The sequence below is a fragment of the Crinia signifera genome, chromosome 1 (genome assembly GCF_055691185.1).
Source record: "Crinia signifera chromosome 1, ASM5569118v1, whole genome shotgun sequence".
Classification (NCBI taxonomy): Eukaryota; Metazoa; Chordata; class Amphibia; order Anura; family Myobatrachidae; genus Crinia; species Crinia signifera.
The window spans coordinates 32,617,422-32,631,886 of NC_139217.1; positions in this window are offsets into that span (position 1 = coordinate 32,617,422).

The window sequence follows — 14,465 nt, forward strand, 5'->3', positions numbered from 1 at the left end:
CAGGTGTAATCTGCAACTTCTAGTACATGCAAGAATGCAATACTGTTGAAATCAGCAACTTCTAGTGCATGCAACAATGCAATACAGGTGTAATCAGCAACTTCTAGTACATGTAACAATGCAATAAAGATTTCATAAGCAACTTCTAGTACATGCAACATTGCAATAAAAATGGTATCAGCAACTTCTGGTACATGCAACAATGCAATACAGGTGGAATAAGCAACTTATACTACATGAACATTGCAATACAGATGTAATTAGCAACTTATAGTACAGTACAATACGTATTGCAGCTGAGAACAATAGAATAGCCATGGCTAGCCATGGCCAAAGGAGCAAAGATGAAACTTGCTCCTACTGTATATGCAACAATGTAATACAGATGCTATCAGCAACTTATAGTAAATGCAACCATGCAAAATAGATGTAATAATGACTGGTCAAATTACCACCCAAACAGTACAATGAAAGAAAGATAACCCACCAAGATGAAAGTTGAACTTATATAACAGAACTCAGTAGACAGGAGTAGGACACCTGGAAACTCAGGGACTGAATGCCTAGGTTTAGATTGATCTATCCCTGGCCCATAGTGCACAACTGACTGAACTAAATAGCCTGAATATGCTGCAGCTGTTCCCAAACTTCAGGCAGGTCCCACCCAGCTGGGAGGTTCAAAAATTCTTGCCTGGCAGCATGATAGATGTGCTGGCCCATTTCCTAGCAATGGCTATGTGAAAGCGCAACAAGATAACTTCTGCTATCAGTCGATACTCCCGTCGCACAAGAGCTGTCTCACACGGGATGAACCACCTCTGGAGACCCAACCAAATACAGTAGATGGAACTGCAGAAGAATGAAAAACAAACCTGTCAACCTCAACGGTCTACACAACAGATTGATGAGTGCCATGGGCACACACAGGTGGCTGCGATCTTCACCGGTTAGTTGAAAGTCATCATTGGCACAAGGCCTCAGCCACCCAAACTTCACCTATTCGCACTCTCGCACGTAGGTGGTATGTGTGGCTCTCTCAAGGGCAAGACACACACACAGTGATAGAACTTACTTGAATGATACTTGTCACCTTGCTAGGGTATCCCTGCACCTGGGAAAAAGGAAGAAACACAACATTCGCTCTACAAACTACACTAGCGTAAATAGGACTAACCTGTCCCTGCTATAACACAATCACACACTAGGCTGACATTAAAATAACAATTGGTACTTACAGTACTCTAACAGGGCATGCAAGGAAAACAATCATTCAATTACAAAAACAACTTTATCAGATTACACCAGGAAGTGTGCGTGTGTGTGGTATTGAACCCCCTGGAGATAGTATGCGGCCTGACAGGTACAGGGCTCCCTTAGAACAGACACCGGTACCTGAGTAGACAGCTGGATATCCCAGTGTCAGAACCGGTGAGAAGGGACTACCAAAATACGCCCCCTTACTCCTCTATGCACACACGGAAGGAAACTGCAGCTCCTCCTTTCCCTACTCCAGCCTAGACCCAGGAAGAGCTGCCGCGAAGCCCACTGTTCCTAGGGCTAGGACTTTTTCAGGCGTGTGCACTGACTTGTTTTCATTGCCTATCACCCCAACAGTGTGAGGGCAATCCTAAAATTGCGGACAGCCTCCTACAAACCTAAAATGGCTGACAACCTCCTTTAAACCTAAAATGTCTGACAGCCCTCTATGGAGAACAGGCCCAATGCCTGGAATGGGACAGAGGCATTCTGGCCTAGTTCTGGGGGCACAGGCAGGAGGCCTGGGTATGGGGGCACAAGCAGGAGGCCTGGGTATGGGGGCACAGGCAGAAGGCCTGGGTATGGTGGCACAGGCAGGAGGCCTGGGTATGGGGGCACAGGCAGAAGGCCTGGGTATGGGGGCACAGGGGAACAGGCCAGAGACAATGGAGGGAAAACAGGCCGGAGGTGTGAAAGTGAGGCACAGACCAGGAGGGCCTGACTACTGTGGCACAGGCTGGGAGGACCTGAACACACCCACAGGCCTAACGCCCAAATGCCTGGTGGACTAGGAGGATCAAAGATAAGTGGTTGCTGCCCAGGACCACTTACCCAGGCCGGTGGAAGAGGCTGCAGCAGGGAGCTTTGTTAGCTCTTCTGCTTCCCAAATGCTACAGCACTCTCCGGTCCTCAGCTTCTGTCTTCGGGCTCTTTGGTAGCCCCTGCCACCATTTCCGGCTCTTCTTCCTCTTCTGACGCTGCTCTGCTGTCTGCTGCCGCTGTTCTGCCATCTTCCGCCGCTGCCTCTTGATCTGGCTCCTTTTCTATCTTCCTCCTTCAGGAGCTCTTCTATGCTCCCTCTCCGTCGGCGAACTGAACTCCGGCGCTACGCAGCATCTAATATAAGACACTGGGAGGAGGCAGAGGTATAACACGGCGAACCCTGATTGGCTCGCTGCATCCCCTCCTGATTGGCCACCCAGCCACAATCGCTGATTGGCTCGCGCTGAGCGTGCCATTCAAAAGGTCGGACGCCAATTGGAGGAACTTGAATCCTCCTGGACACTAGTTCCTCCCAGCCATGACTATGCCACCATCGCTGCTTACACTGCCGCCGACCCAGAGGGGAACCAGCCAGATGAAGATGGAGTAAGCCTCCCCCATCCCCTCCCTGACACGGCACCCCTCCAGATGCCGTCTTACAACTTTAATAGTGTCAAACAGCTGGCTGGCACGTCCCTCAGCACTTCCATTGGCTCATGCATCTTAAACCTGGTGTGCAGCCTGTTGAGTATGCATGTCACCTGGTATGCTCATCAACCGGTGCATGCCCTGTTCAGTGTACCTTGACGTCAGCTGCTGTCATGCCATCATAGTTAGAATGTCTAGAAAATGTTCCTAGTGCTCTAGCAGTAATTTATCTAGAACAGCATGTCAGGCAACTACAGCAGTGTTCTCTGGGTCAGGTGGTGACATCATGATGACTTCTGATGGATGTTGGAGTGCTTCTGGAAGCCTAAGTCTAGCTTTTTAGTCCTGTAATCTTACCCATCCACTGCTGCAGCATATCCCCATACCTCCCAATATGACCCTCTCCAGCAGGGACACAAAGCTCTGCTCCTGGACTTCCCTCTTAATGTATGATTGACATCACCTGTGTTAAAGCACCTTTCTTATAAATAAACCTGTTTAACACAGGCAATGGCAATCATAAATTATGAGGTAAGTCAAGAAACAGAACATGGCGTCCCTTGTGGAGAGAGACATGTTGGGAGGTATGGATTCCTGATCACCCAGTCCCTGTCAAATGTTGATACTTTTAAATTATATTTTGAAAATGTTGACATTCTGCAGATGCTGACATTTTTAATCTTGACATTTTAACAACATTGACATCAGAACTGTCATCATTAGAGTATAGACTTTATGAAGATGGGACTTCTGCCCTCCTAACATACTCCACTTGAGGTATTCAAATCACCTTCTAGAGACCTAAATAGCAAGAAGATTTTGAATCATTAGTGCTATTGACCAAAGCTTGAACCTTATATTGGGGGAGCGGCTCAAGATCTTATGATGACGAGGAAAAGCAAAATGAAGAAATAGGTAAAAGAATGTTCCAGCCAGCCCAAAGAAACAGAAATAAACCCTTAACCCCGCCCACTAAAATCCTAGCCAATGAACAAACAGAACAAGACTGATCAATATTTATTTTCTCAACTCTAGAATGACATTGTTCTATACTGTAGGTGTTCTTTTTTTTAATGTTTATCTATCTTCTTGTTAGAAAACAATGAACTCCAATTGCCATACTGTGCAGTTTTTTTTTTTATATTAAATTGATGTGTACCTCAATATTCTAATTGTGCATGTGCCTAGTGTCCCAAATTAAACAGTTCTTGTAGTGATACTGTAGTTCCATAATGGACACTTGTGTCCGATGATCTGCAATAACATTTTGTGAATTCAACTGTGTGCATTCACATGTCTAATCAGATGATCTTATTCAAGTAGGTGGTCTGGCCACAAGGTCAATTAGGTAAGACAACATACTTGACCCAATTAACCTTTATGGTTAGAGCTAACTGCAAAGTTCTCCCATATACTTATACTGGGGATTTTGTCCTCATTATATAGCCTGAACTCCACTTTGACATACAGCTACAGGGAACAAAGAGGACTGATCTATACTTGATCTAGGTGAGTATTTTTTACAGGTCCCTATGGCGTTCTACTGGACAAGTGGTCCAACGGGCATGTGTCAAGATAGTTAAATATGTGTGTAAGAGTTTGTGTATGTTTGTTAAACTTGTACTTTCACTGTGTGTGTTTGTGTTTTTATTTGGATTTTTGGAACTAAGTTTTACAGGAGTTAAACAGAAGGGAAACATAATGAGAACAATGGAGAATAATCTGTTAGCCAACTCTATTCCTATGGACTGATTTCGTCTATCTACTCTCTGGGTACTCTCCTGACTGTATCATACACCCAATTTTCTGCACCACCTTCAGGGAGCAGCAGATGATATTTGTAGCAAGAAGGGAGCACCCTTCGTGCTACAAATATCATCTGCTGCTCCCTGAAACATGTGAAATCTAATTCCATTACTTTTATATTGAACTTACCACTAGGAGAACCACAGGTCCCAGCATGCAGGGCACTAATAGGCCAACTGGGACTTGTAGTCCTACTACAGAACTGATAGTCCAATAACTGATACACACACACACAGATTTAAATACAATTTTATTACACCCCACATACATCCATACTCACCTATCTTGATCACGTATGTTTGGTCTACTTCACCATGTAGAATACAAAATGTAACTGTCAAAAAAATATATACTCACCATCCACCCGGTGTAGTTGTGTCTCTTCTTTCCCTGTAGGTATCTGCAGGTTAAAAATGGCAAAATACCTGATTCCAAAAGGATTGAAGAAGCTGCCTTCCCCTGAATGCTGGGTCTTCGCGTGACTCCTGTCACTGCAGGACACAGCAGCCCAGAAGCGTCAGTGTATAGCCATTTTCAGATCTCTCCAGAGATGTTCAATCAGATTCAAATCTGGGTTCTGGCTGGGCCACTCAAGGATATTTACAGAGTTGTCCTGAAGACACTCCTTTGATATCTTGGCTGTGCACTGCACTGTGTTGTCCTGCTGAAAGAAGAACGGTCATCCCAGTCTGAAGACTGGAGCAGGGCTTCATCCAGGATTTCTCTTTGCATTGCTGCATTTATAATTTCCTCTATCCTATCTAGCCTCTCAGTTCCTGACGCTTAAAAACATCCACACAGCATGATGCTTCTACCACTATGCTTCATTGTAGGGATGGTATTGGCCTGGTGAAGAGCAGTGCCTGGTTTCCTCCAAACATGATGCCTGGCATTCACACCAAAGAAGTCAATCTTTGTTTCATCAGACCGGAGGATTTTTGTTTGAGTCCTGCAGTTACGCTTTGACAAACTCCAGTCAGGCTGTTATGTGCTTTTTCATAAGTCTTGGCTTCCATCTGGCCATTCTACCATAGAGGCATGATTGTTGGATGTACTTCTGGAAGGTTCTGCGCTCTTCACAGAGAAATGAAGTAGCACTCACAGAGCGACCATCGGGGTCTTGGTGACCTCCCAGACTTGGACCCTTCTCCCCTGATCACTCAGTTTACATGGCCGGCCAGCTCCAGGAAGAGTCCTGGTGGTTTTGAACTTCTTCCATTTATGGATGATGATGGCCATTGTGTTCATTGTCCCAATGAACACAATGGCCATCATCATCCATAAATGGAAGAAGTTCAAAACCACCAGGACTCTTCCTGGTGGTCTTTGAAGGTCCCCTTCAAAGCAGCAGATAATTTTCTGTACCCTTCCCCAGATTTGTGCCTGAAGACAATCATGTCTCAGAGGTCTACAGACAATTCATTCAAATTCATGCTTAGTTTGTGCTCTAACATGCACTGTCAAGGGTGGGACCTTATATAGACAGGAGTGTGCCTTTCCAAATCATGTCCAATCAACTTAATTAACCTCAGGAGGACTACAATTAAGCTGTAGGAACATCTCAAGGATGATCATCGGAAGCAGGATGCACCTGAGCTCAATTTTTAGCTTCATGGCAAAGGCTGTGAATACTTAATAATAATGTTATTTATTTGGAATAATAATGTTATTTACATAGAACTTTTCTCATAATAGGACTCAAAGTGCTTGCATTTGCCTCTTACAGCTCAAAATACAAAACAAACTTAACAACTTAACAAGGGACATTAGTAAAATGCTTGGGTGAACAGGAAAGGAGTCTTTTAGCCTATTTTTGAATGTTTCCAGAGTGGGAGCTTCTCGAACTGAGCAGGGAAGTGAGTTCCATAGAGTTGGAGCCACAGGGCAAAAAGCTCAACCCCCAGATGAATTCAGGGAAATTCTGGGTACCGTTAGTAGTCCTTCATCAATCGATCCCAGTAATCGAGTGGGACAATAAGGGATCAGAAGCTGCTGCAGGTACCTTGGAGGGCCAGGTCATGTAGAGCTTTAAAAGTCAGTAAGCCAATCTTGATAATTATTTGCCATCTTATAGGCAGCCAGTGAAGGAGGTACAGAATGGGTGTTATATGGCTGGAGTGGGGCTGATTGGTTAATAGTCTGGGGGCTGTATTGTGTACCATCTGAAAGTGGTGCAATTCTTTTGCTGGGAGACCGAGGTAGAGGGCATTGCAGTAGTCAAGGTGCAATGATACAAATGCATGTATGACTTTACCATGTAAATGCATGTATGACTTTACCAGACTCACGTTTATGTAAGCTGGTGTGAAGCTCATAAAGGTATCTTTGGTGATGTTTTTATAGTTGCTTGAAAGAAATGTTACTTCTTACATGAACTCCGAAAAAAGAAGAAAAATACAATGGGCTGTATTCAATGAGAATACTGACGACGTGCAGCGAATCCTGTTTAGGATTCGCTGCACATTCGCCACTGCTCGCTGCGTTCCGGAGCCTCGCCGGCTCCAGTATTCAACGAGTCAGGGGCTCGCTGCCCCTGACTGGCGAGGACGGCGGCAGGCAGGGAGATGGAAGTCTCCCTGCCTGCCCTAGAATGTATGTGGGGGGGAGGTGGGCTCCCCGGGTGCCAGGCAGCACAGGCTGCCACCCGGGGGTGCCAGCAGGGGACTGGGTATATTCACTCACCCGATCATGCATATGTAATGATCGGGTGAAGTGAATATATGAATATCTAATGAGCGGCTCGGCTCCGGCCCCCTGCTGGCTGGTCTGTGTAAAAAAATATATATATAAATATTTTTTTTAAATTAAATATATATTCATGTGCTTACAGCACATGAAAAAAAATAGCATGCCACACCTCAGAATAAAATTCCTGATTTTTTTACACCAATTGTAAAAAACAAAACACTTTATTTTAAAAGTTCACATTCCACTTCACTATAAAAAGATAGCGATTGCTACTCGGTGATTCATGGCGAAAAAACCCTTGAAATGTATTCGCCATCTGGTCATTGAATAGGGTGATTCACCGTTTTAGTCAAAAATTCGCCTTACAGCACAAAATCGCCATAAAAACCTGGCGAATCAGCCTCATTGAATACCGCCCAATATGTGTAAATTTATCATACACCAAGTGTATAAATAATATGTGAGGAGCTGGACCAGCATACCTCACTCATCAAAAATATACGAGTGATACATATATAAAGGTATCTTTTGAAATATGGGCGTACCCCAACTCATGGTAATAAAGATGGTGCTAAACTCATAAAGGTTTCTTTTGTACTTCTTTTCTCCTCATATGTTTACGTGATGTGCTCCCAGTTTGTCTCGGAAGAAAATTAATATACCATATGTCAGATATTACACAGGTTTTTAGAGAATAATGGGTGAGGTTTGCACAATATATAATAATTATGCCTCACTCACCCCTAAATAGTTTTTTCAAAAATGTATTTTGTGTTTATAAGGTCAAAAAGTGGGCGTAACCCAACTCACACTTGTGTGTTGGGCAGTCCACTCATCAAGGTTTCTTTACTTTAAAGACATGGAACCTCAAGACTTCTCACCATATTTCATCCAGAATACATACAGTATAAGAGAGGATATACCCAATGTGTAGATATCTATTTAAGATTAAATGGGAGATGGGCCAAAGAACAATGGCATACCTTACTCACCACTTTAGGTGGCGGCACAAAGCCTGTAGCGTTTTCTTTAATAATTATTCCAAAAACAGAATTTTAGGCCAGTCAAATGTTGAAAATGTAGAAAATAGCTTTTAATCCAGGACATCAAAAAAAAACATGAGTCCCAACAAGGGCTCGAAACTATTTAAAAACAAGTCCAATAACACCAAAAGGTGTAAAAAACAGTGCAGTTAAAAACAAAAACAATACATACATCCAAGGTGTGATGGCTGTTCACTCCTCTCCAGTGGCATCAACGTGTTTCGGTCTGGGGACCTTTCTCAAGATGTACTGGAGTGGAGCTCCTCCCATATTATTTATACAATTGGTGTATGATAAATCTACACATATTGTATTTTTCTTTTTTTTTTCGGAGTTCAGGTAAGAAGTAACATTTCTTTCAAGCAACTATAAAAACATCACCAAAGATACCTTTATGAGCTTCACACCAGCTTACCTAAACGTGAGTCTGGTACGCCTGTCTTAATTTCGTTCACTTTTTTGAACAGCACTGTATTAGTGTTAACACAGAAAAATAGAAACATTCACAAACATATGAAATAATTCTTTCTATCGTCAATTTCTTCTTTTCATCACGGACACCAATTGGTGTTTGAAACGGGCAAATTGGACCGGATCCTAACATCACTAAGAGAGACAATATCAAGAAAGGAGGACTGTACTCTACAATATCTCTAAGTATTTTTTTGTTGCGCCTCAGTGTACATCAGTTCCAAATTTTCTCTTGTTTGCATGGTTATAAAGTGTGGGTGACACTTGTGGGAGCTGTAACATCAGGGCTGCATAGCGCCATATACAATTCTGTCCTTCCAAGATCCTAGTTTTGCATGTATGACTTTAGGCAGATCTTCTAAGGGAATTAAGTGCTTGATTCCGGCTATATTCCTTAGATGATAGAATGAGGATTTAATTGTGGTTGATACCTGATGTTTAAGTGTCAGGTCATTATTCAGGACAACACCGAGATTCCGCACATGTTGCGTATTTGGAAGTTCTGGAGCCCCAAACGTAAGTCCTGTTGGTTGGCTCTTCTGCAGTCTTGTCCTGTGACATATAATAAGCTCCTCTGTTTTATCTGGGTTCAGTCTCAGCCAACTGGCACTCATCCACTCCTGTAGCTCAGCTAGACAGCCATTTAGGGTTGGTATTGGGTTCTCAGTACCTGGAGCAAAGGACAGGTACAGTTGTGAATCGTCTGTATGGCAGTGGTCATGACGTCTGATTATTTCACCCAGTGGTAGCATGCAAACAGCAAAAAGCACGGGAGATAATATGGAACCCTGCGGGATACCACATGGAAGTGGCACTGGTGATGATGAATACACTCCAGATGAAACTCTCTGTGGCCTACCAGTTAGAAATGATTTGAAACATCTAAGAACTGTGCCATCCAACCCACAGAAATTTAAAATTTCATGGTCCATGGTATCAAAAGCTGCTGAGAGATCCAGAAAGATTAAGATTGAGCAGACACCTCTATCTCTTGCCATCAGAAGATCATTAAGCACACATACCAAGGCTGTTTCAGTGCTGTGTCTTCTCCTGAATCCTGACTGGAATGGATCATAAATATCATGGGCTTACAGGTGGCTCTCTAGTTGAATTGCTACCACTTTCTCAAAAACCTTTCCTAGAAAAGAAAGGTTTGATACCGGTCTGTAGTTGTTCATACAGTCGGGGTCAAATTTGTTTTTTTAAAAAGTGGTCTGACAATTGCTTCCTTTAGTGGCTCGGGAAAAATGTCTGTTATAGAGCTTTGAACTATTTTTGCAAATACAGGGCCAATTATATCCATGCACCCTATTAGCAGCTTAGTTAGGGCAGGGTCAAGGTCACAAGTGGTGGGACGCAGCCGTCGGGTTATTTACATGTGATTTCTTAATTTTTCATTTTTAATAAAGTTGCAAAAATCTCCCCAAAACTTTTTTTTACATTGTAATTATGGGATATTGTGTGTAGAATATTGAGGAAAATAAAGCTGTAACATAACAAAATATGGTAAAAGTAAAGCGCTGGGAATACTTTGCCGATACACTTTAAATCAGTGTGTGTGTGTGTGTGTGTCAGTTATTGGGCTATTGGTTTTGTAGTAGGACTACAAGTTCCAGTGTGCCCATTAATGTCCTGCATGCGGGGACTTATTGTTCCTCAAGTCCCAGCATGTGGGGAGTTCTACTACACAGCCCAATATCATTTTTTTACACTGATTTAACACTATATTTGCTATCAGCCACAGCCCAAACCCGCTGTTTGAGCCCAGTGCTGGTTTAAGAAATATGGGGGATTCCTACTCCTTTTGTCCACCATATTTTAATAACCAGGACTGGGTCAAGAGTGTGGTGCTGGATATAGGGGGACCATATTTTTTCCTCCTACAGTATTTCTGCAACCGGACTGGCTATATGAACCTGGAGCTGGTAACTGCTGGGCGGGGGGGGGACCCCACAATTTTTTTTTTACTTGATTCATAATTTTTTTGGTACTTATGTAGTATCTGGGCTGCCGATTTTGTGATTGTATGCCTTACCTTAAGGCATACAATCAGATGCGATGCGATGCGATGCGATTCGATGCGATTTTGCATAGGATTCAATGTTAAGAAGGTCCTGTTCATTTCCCCACTATCCAAGTGGGCATAGAGTTGATTTTATATAGCGTGGCGAGCGCAGCGAGCCACCGAGCCCGAAGCGTGGCGAGCGAAGCGAGCCCCGCGAGGGGACGCATATTTCTTAAAAAGTATTCTGTGTCCCCTTGCGGGGCTCGCTACGCTCGCCACGCTTCGGGCTCGGTGGCTCGCTACGCTCGCCACAGGTTTATATCCAACTCCATGCCCACTTGGATAGTGGGGAAAGGAAAAGGACCCCTTTTTCCCATTGAATTCTATGTTAAAATGGACTCAGACCATTTTAACATTGAATCCTATGGAAAAATCTTGACCATCGCATCGCATACGATTTGGTCGCATGCGATGCGATACGATGCGATGCGATCCGATCCGATTTCTAAATCGGCAGCCCAGATACTACATAAGTACCATTTTTTTACATAGAAAAACCTGCATGGATCTGACTGATCCAGCCAAATTCGCCTGGAAAATTAGTATTTTGGAGTCGTATTTTTGGCTGAATTACTGGCAGAATTCAGCAGTAGGAATGTTAGTAAATGAGCATACCACCATAGAACTCATGGTCTTAGGGCTATTTCACATGCTCCGGCTGATGCCAGGCGGCGAAATTCCGCACAGCTAAAAGTTGTGCCACACTCAGTAGTTAACAATAATAGACAGCATTGTGTTCTTTCATATGGGATGGTCACGGCCCGGCCACCGGGTTGCAGCCGTATATCACCCCTGGAAAGGATGGCTGCTGGGCTGTGGCCATCCTGTCTATTATAAACTTCTATGTACAGAACGGCTTTTGGCCGTGCCAAGTTTTGCCACCCAGCATCTGCCGGAGCCTGTGAAATAGCCCATATTCTATCGATGATGTATTCATTAGTACATCAGAATTCGGCTGATCTTGCAGTATAAATTAGGGCAAAATGATTCTAAATTAATCACCATCGAATGTTTTTCCCTGTTTGCAGCATCGAGTAAATCTAGAATTACTCAGTGCTGCAAAGGCCATGGAAAGAAGGAGGCTGCTAATGACGTCAGCAGTCTTCTCTCTCAATGAAGAAAATGCATGATTACTGCCCCCAAACAGCCACAGGGTTTAAATCATCGTGCGAGCATCCAGCGAAGGCTAGCCTTCGCTGGCTGTCTTCATATGGGCGAGCTGCCGCAGGCTTACTGCCGACCATGCGCATCGCTCAGACTGCTCAGTGGCAGCAGCCTCCCTCCCCAGCACAGCACACACTGCTGTGTACTGGTGTTTTTTTAAAGGGGCAATTGATTATCCATTTAAAGAAAAGCCCACGTTTGGCTGCCGATCTTGGGGACAATTCTATTTGGCCCAAAGTCTGTGGGCCTTATTCTAGTTCACTCTTTCTGACAAAATCCTTCTTAGATGGACAAAACCATGTGCACTGCAGGGGGCAGATGTAAAATGTGCAGAGAGAATTAGATTTGGGCGAGTAATTTTTTTTTTTTCTGTGCAGGGTAAATACTCTCTGCTTTATTTTTACACTGCAATATAGATCTCACTTTGAAGTAAATCCCCACCCAAATCTAATTCTCTCTGCACAAGTAACATCTGCCCCCCTGCAGTGCACATGGTTTTGTCCATCTAAGAAGGATTTTGTCAGAAAGAATGAGTCAACTGTATCCCAGTCTTAGGACAGTTGCCTATATTTGGATTCAACACACATGAGGGCCTGCACCGACCCTTCTCCAAAATCTGATGAACACATAAATAGGAGAACAAACAGTAAAAGCTTTGCAGTCAGGCTTACTGTACTAACTGTTAATATTATGCAAAACAACAATATATATATATAAAAAAAAATATATATATATATATATATATATCTTCTTTCTGTTTGATCTTTTCAAACAGAAACAGTCTAAATATAATTCCCAGGCAATCTCTCTTGCTCTCAGGGCTATATAAGATGAGCAGTTACCTGCAGGACTCAGCAGCCGCACACTGTGTCTGGAATACCACCTGCACAGTTACTATATGTGTCCGTCTATGGAACAGCCCCATTGCTCAGTGATGTTTGGTGAATTCACTCTCTGTAAAGCAATATCCTGTCTCCTCGCTCTGTCTCTGGCACATTGCAAGAAATTATACTCAGGACCTCAGTGTTTTATCAGGCCGGAATATCCTATATTTAATACCCAATATGTCCAAGATAGAGACATCATTATTGGTGGAATATTCACCGTCAGCTCTGGTTACAGCCATGTGTCTTCAGGTGATCATCTATTGTGTTACATGTAAGTAATCTCTGTGCCAATGTTTTAAATAACTGTGTGCAGAACATTCATGATCATGTGTAGAATGCGAGTCAGAAGCATACACCTGTAATATTGCTGTAAGTGGTAGCTACATACTGGCCGTTCTTGTACAAATTGGGGGTGGGTGCTGACATCATGTGACTTTATCCACCCACCCTAACCAGACAAGAGGATGACTATGTTCACTGGGGTCCACCCAACATTTCATGCCCACTAAACGCTGGGCAGAAATGTGCGCATGTACAAAACGGGTCCTGCGATCACATCTCATAAATGTGAAACCCTCTGCCTGATTGGCAGTCAGAGGCATTCTTGGGAAAGGATGGGGGGGGGGCATAGATGGACTTTGGGAAATGGGTTATCATGTCCGGGAAATGTAGCAGTTTCCTTGGCCTCACAATGCTCCCTGCGACGGCAATCCTGCATAAGACTTACTTAGGCTAGCTGCCGCAGGCCCCATATGTGGCTACATTTTTTTGGGGGGTGTACATTTTTTTAGACACATGAATAGTATTTTTGGGACAGTGTTCAAAAGTCTGAATATTTGTACGATATGGAATATAATCAGCAGTATTTTATTTTACTTAATGTAAACATATATACCTATCCACGTATTTGTAGATAAAGGGAACACAATTATATCTCCCTATATTTCAAGAAATAAAAAAAAATATATATATATATATATAAAAATAAAAATCTCTTAAACATGGAAAGGTTCTAGCAGCGTGAAAACAGGGAAATGCCAATTCCCAGAAGGTATCAACACAAGAAAACAAAAGATATAACAACAAGCTTGAATCAATACATATATGAAAAATAATACAATTTATTAATCACTTATATGTCACTGGCCAGTGATAAAAACAAACATTTTCGAAATAAATAGATATGATGCTAATTAGTCCATTGATATTGAATGGCTATTGATTTTTTTGAGTTGAGAAAATCTTTTAATAATAATAATAAAAAATAAAAAATTCTGGTGTCCACTGTCTGGCCAAAAGCTGTATATATACAAAAAGAGGAACACCAAAAAGATAGAAACAATTGTTAGGGAAAATGATTTCCCAATGCCTCCTGATTAAAAAAAAAACCACAGTTTTTATGTATAGTACCGGTACTTGCTGTTCACGTGGGCATGCAAGGGATCCCCTTTTTCCGAAAGGATGTTGCGGATAAAGATTGTCAGATCTGAAGAAGCCGCTGAGACCTTATAGGAGGCGGAGAAACGCGTCATATGACAATCCTTATCCACAACATCCTTTCTGAAACTCTAAAAGGGGATCCCATGCATGACCATCTGAACAGCAAGTACCGGTACTATACATAAAAAACGTTGTTGTTTTTTTCAATCAGGAGGCATTTGGAAATCATTTTCC